Source organism: Capricornis sumatraensis, chromosome 2 (genome assembly GCF_032405125.1).
Source record: "Capricornis sumatraensis isolate serow.1 chromosome 2, serow.2, whole genome shotgun sequence".
Lineage (NCBI taxonomy): Eukaryota > Metazoa > Chordata > Mammalia > Artiodactyla > Bovidae > Capricornis > Capricornis sumatraensis.
The window spans coordinates 25377509-25383303 of NC_091070.1; the positions used below are offsets into that span (position 1 = coordinate 25377509).

A 5795-nucleotide genomic window follows, 5' to 3' on the forward strand; every position below is an offset into this window, starting at 1 on the left:
GTAACAATGTTTCTAATACTGTATTATGAATATGACTGAAACACTGCATGCCATAACAATTTTATAATGATTCATTCATTAGTGTTAGGTTAGGCTACTACAAAGCAATCATATCAATTATACTAGGCTATAATAAAGCAATCAGATTCCTTGTTATCAGTGCATGAACTGTTATAACTATAAATATGAATTTCTTTTTCACATTTTCTTTTCATTTTTTGATGTCTAGTCTTAGTATCTGACAGACAATTTAGGTTTATCTTGTAAACAGACAACGTAAATTTACGATATTTTCGTTCAGTGCTGCTGACCCCTGCGCTGTTCAAGGGTCAACTGCATTAGCAAGAGCCAAAGGCACAAGTTCCGATCCTTTGCCCTAAAAGGTTAAAAGAATTTTAAAAAAATTATATATAGGTAAAAATCTACCACAATCTGGCATTAAAGATACCTCTCAGTGAAGTGAAGTCGCTCAGTCATGTCCGACTCTTTGTGACCCCACGGACTGTAGCCTACCAAGCTCCTCTGTCCACGGGATTTTCCAAGCAATAGTACTGGAGTGGATTGTCATTTCCTTCTCCAGGGGATCTTCCTGACCCAGGGATCAAACCCGGGTCTCCCGCATTGTAGACAGACGCTTTACCGTCTGAGCCACCAGGGAAGTTCTAAAATGTCTGAAATCAGCTCTCAGGAATTTACTACCTATATATGAATGCAGTTCTCAGGAAAAATTTTTATGCAGAGAATACTAAATGCCAGACACCGTGTTGGACATAGAAGATTGCACTGAACAAGGAGAGTCCATGATGGATCCAACACAATCTAACTCAACAGCAGCTTGCAGGTTTTACTTCTGGGTTCCTCCATCTAACATCTGTTCTAGGGCATTTTTCCTGGCTGACAACATTTAGCCTCTGATTGGCCTGCTCTGGCAATCTTTATCCTATTTAAAGTCTACTTTATACTTCTTTTTTCCTCCAGATTCTAGAAAAAAGGTCTGCCTCAGAGATTTTTCCTTTAATTTTTTTTTTTTAGTGATTTCACGGTATTCAAGTTTTTCTAAAATTTTAATTGTATTTATAACTTTTATCACAAATGTATTATCACTTCATCAACCAAAATTTCTCTTGAATTTTCAATTTAATTATCACAATTTATATTTTCCTTTAAGAGTTACAATGATGAAAATCAGCAAGCCTTAAAACTAAGGAGTTCTTAATTCTTCATTTTAAAACTGTTAAATGTATTCTTTAGTAAGTAGATATATTTTCCTAGCACAGTCTTTATGAAAATGAATTCAAGTTATTTATATTGCACTCAAATCTGACCCTGCTACTCCTCCCTCAAAAAAAAAAAAAGAGAGAGAGAGAGAGAGAAAAGAATATCCTCCATCCACCATCAAATACTTACTGACTACCCACTATGAGTCAGAAGCTATAATTTAGGTGCTCAGGTTATATCCCAAGGGGTTAACTAGAAGGGATGGCTCAGTGTCCATACCCATGGTATTATTCCACTTCAGCATAATCTTGCTCTGGAATATTTATCTTCTCCTTTGCATGCCACAGGACTGACCCAACTATGAACAGTAGACGTTCTGCAAACAGGATAAAGGCCAATGGTTTTCCTGGCTTCAGCCAAGCACTCAGGCCTTAAACTGCACATACATAGTTCAGGCCATGTGCATTTAGGCACTTAATAAAGGTTTTCATAAAAAAGAAAAAAGGTTTCTCATTGAATTTTCATTCTAGCATGAAAATAATCACTAAATACAAATACACACACACACACATACATATATACACAAGGGAAACAAGAGTGTTATACACAAGATAATATGACAAAAAGTTACAAGATATTTAGTCTGAGTGGTCAGGAAAAGCTTATCTGACGCTGCCTACTAATACAGTCTCCTTGATAAAGTGTCACTGTGTAACACTGCTGCTGCTGCTAAAGTGGCTTCAGTCGTGTCCGACCCTGTGCGACCCCATAGATGGCAGCACACCAGGCACCCCCGTCCCTGGGATTCTCCAGGCAAGAACACTGGAGTGGGTTGCCATTTCCTTCTCCAATGCATGAAAGTGAAAAGTGAAAGTGAAGTTGCTCAGTCGTGTTCAACTCTTAGCGACCCCTATCACTCCACAAATTCTGATTTTTAACAATATGTATGAAAAATACCACTGTATTAATTTTTTTTTGGCTGTACTCCGAAGCATGTAGAACTTCCCCGATTAGTGATCCAATCCGTGCCCACTGCAGTGGAAGCACAGAGTCTTAACCACTGGACCACCAGGAAAGTCCACCACTGTTCTAACTGACTAACCAGGTATTTTTGTGAAGCATTCTCTAGAATCTAAAATTAGATCAACTAAAAACCCTTTCAATCACAATAAATCAAACTGTCAAGTAATTTACTGGTATTTAAAAGAAACTTGTTTTTAAGCCATCTCCTTTCTCATTTAAAAAAGTAGCACTTTCTTAAAATCTCAAAACTACACAGTGTATCAATAAATTAAACTATCACCAAAAGATAACTCTCCTGGCATTTTTAAGAATGTATCTGTATACATTAGTATACAGATCTGTATACGTTAGGCACTAGTACTATTTGGTGGCACAGGAAGTAATAAATACTTTTTAAGTAAGACTTACCTATTCTGCAACTGTCTATACCATATTCCAAGTCAGGAACTCAGAACTTAAAAACACAGTAACATAATTGTCCTAAAAATATAAGTATCCAAGAGAAACACTATCTGGATGGAAGGTGGAATATTTCTTTTCAGAAAATTAATCATACAAAAAAAGGTTTCGTGACCCTGAATGCATTTCCAACCTCCACTGCCCAAGAAAGAAAGACAAAGAAAAAGATATTAATCATTTGACTATCAGTGGGCTCCTTTAGAAGGTCCCTCAATATTTTACAAACCTGGTTCCGGAACCTAGAACTCCTGACTGAAAAGATTATAGGAGATAGAATCTAGATTTGACTACATTTGTCTCTTGACTTTTCTGCTGCCTTCATCGGGTATCACTGATAACACCTAAAGTAAGGTACTTTAAGAACTTAAAAAAAAAAAAAAAAGACATCTCTCCCTACAGTTTGGCAACACAGTTCAGATAACTCTAACTTATCCCAAGTGAGTCAACTTACGCAGACTAGAAGCTGTGAAAAGGTTCTCTCATCAACTCTTGCTATAATATTCTACATCACAGGAAGGGGCTCCCCAGGTGGGGCTATTGGTAAAGAACCCTCCTGCCAATGCAGGAGACATAAGAGATGCAAGTTTGATTTCTGGGCCGAGAAGATCCCCCTGGAGGAGGAGATGGCAACCCACTCCAGTATTCTTGCCTGGAGAATCCCATGGACAGAGAAGCCTAGCAGTCTATGGTCCATGGCGTTGTGAAGAGTTGGACACAACTGAAGCAACTTAGCACACACATACACATCACAGGGAAACCTATACAACCTGTGGTCTCATCCTATGCCAGAATTTAAACATAAACCAAGAGCCTGTTCTTCTGTACTGTGCTAAGTGTTCTGTGCTACTGTTTTACAATATTAAGGTTCTTTGAAAATTTTTTGACAAAATCTGTAGACACTAGATTAGTTTCAGGTCAGAAAGGCACATGAGTACTGGTCATTCTATAAGCAATCTTCTCTATAAAAATATATATGCAAAGAAATAAAAAGAATTATCTTATGTATTTTGCTAAAGTTAAAAAATGCAAAAAAAATCACTCTTTATGAATAAATAAAAAGGTGCTTCCTAAAATTTAGTCTTGGCTCGAAGAGGCCCCAAGATATTAATATTTATATTCTTCAAGGTCCATACATTTGAGGCTTTAAACTTAAGGAATGCCTATTCAGTTAACAGTAATAACAGTTAACATTTATTGAGTCATTACTTCATGCATACACCAGGCACTGTGCTAAAGACTCTGTATTATTATTTATCCACGTCTTACAGATTTGGAAACTCAGCATCTAATTTAACTATCCAAGCACAGCTAGCAAATCCAAATCAGGAATCAGACCACACCTGTCTTACTACATAGCTTATACTCTCTACAGAAATTCTAGAACTCACCCTACAAACACCTAGAACTCTCCCTACAAACACCCTAGAACTCACCTTAGAAATACCCTGATTGACCTGAATGCTCAGAGAAATGATCAGAATCCCCAGGAATACAATAATAACAACAAAAGCATACATTTAACTAGAGAAATGCTTCACATTGAGGTTGATTTTTTATTTGGAATAAATCTAATCATAAAAGTTCAATCATACTGTCATGCATAAAGTAATACTTACCAAGAAACATAAAGAAAGGGGAAACACAGGATAACCATTCATAAGCAGAACTTGAAATTACCAGAATACTTCTTGAAAATGGGGGTAATTTTAAGTTTTTATGAAAATAATCCCTTTTTTCTCTTGAAAACTGTACCCAAACCATGATCTAATCTCCCACCTTAAATCTGTAAGGAGCATAAAGTTGTCCCTGGTGAAAGCAAGTATCACTCGGTGAAGCAGCAGCGGAGGTAGCAGCAGCAGGATGGTGGTAGAAGGCACAGGAGGAGTGAGAGCAGCAGCTTTAGAAACAGCACTGCCGGGGCAACAGCAGCAACAGCAGCGGAAGAGGCAGCTGCAGCAGCGGCAGGATGGCAGCCACAGCTATATGACTAGCAAGCAGAATATGAATATGCCAAGAAAAACATAGTTTTGGTTTGTTGATCCTGAACCACACCAAGTATCAGGGTCCTTACTAGAAGCAGTACTTCTCTTTGTATAGATCTGTAACTGAATGCTATGCTACACTGTAAATTCGCCAGAGAAGTCTAGAGTTGAAGAAGTTTTGGAGAACAGATACTTGAATTTTAGCTTTAAAACTATCTCTGCCATAACTCAGCTGTCACTTCCTTCAGGTGTCATTCTCAAATTCCTTGCTCTTCCACTCTGGGGACAGCATTACTCTCTCCCTGTTCACAAAGCATCTTTCATATGAGCATAGCTTCCTGTTTGGCATGATTGCAGCGCATTATGTCTTTCCTTTGGACTTTTGCCTCCTCAAGACTTTAATTCGTATCTTATCCATGCAGTTGTCTTGGGCACTCAAGAGAGTAAAAGTTCAATTAACAATTTTCCCATCTAAAAAACACTCAATAATCTAGTGTATAATTTACAATAAAAATTAACTAATGGTTGCTGAGAAGCTGCTAAAGATTGTGCATAAAGAATTAGGTAAGTTCAGAATCATCAGACTCAGCAGAAGTTTCTGTAAGTTTCTCTGAGTACTGACTTTCCATTCAAATCACTAGACCCTACTGAGCTCTAAGCACAAATGACAGGACAGGGGAAAAGTCAGAAGAAAATCTAATAAGGAATCCTGACACAGAAATCATATTAAACCCATAAATATGAGGAAAGAAAAAATCTAATTTGTAAAATATTAAATTATTTGAATAAAGACAATTTATTAATACAGCCTAAGGGTGGGAGTCTAGAATACCAAATTTGATATATCTAGGAGATCCTTCTATCATCCAGGTGAAAATCTTCAACTTTTTAGAACAAAACTGTGGGAATCACTGTGGCACTATAAGTCTGAAAGCACTGCTTTAGGATCATATGAGAAAAAAAATCCATTTTTGTAAAAACTAATTCGCACTGTGGGAGAGAACATGAAATATATAAAATACTCCTTAAAAGAAAGAGAGAGAAACTGAACGAAAGAGAAACTGAGACTTCTGAAAATCCAGGCAAGGAAATAGCACAGAGAAAAGCGGAACC

At 37.2% G+C, this 5795-nt stretch overlaps 1 protein-coding gene across 2 annotated transcripts in view; it reads right to left on the reverse strand.

Annotated features, from left to right (window-relative positions):
* FUT8 (fucosyltransferase 8) overlaps window positions 1-5795 on the reverse strand; it is a 318971-nt gene that overhangs the window by 247211 nt on the left and 65965 nt on the right. The window lies entirely within an intron of this gene.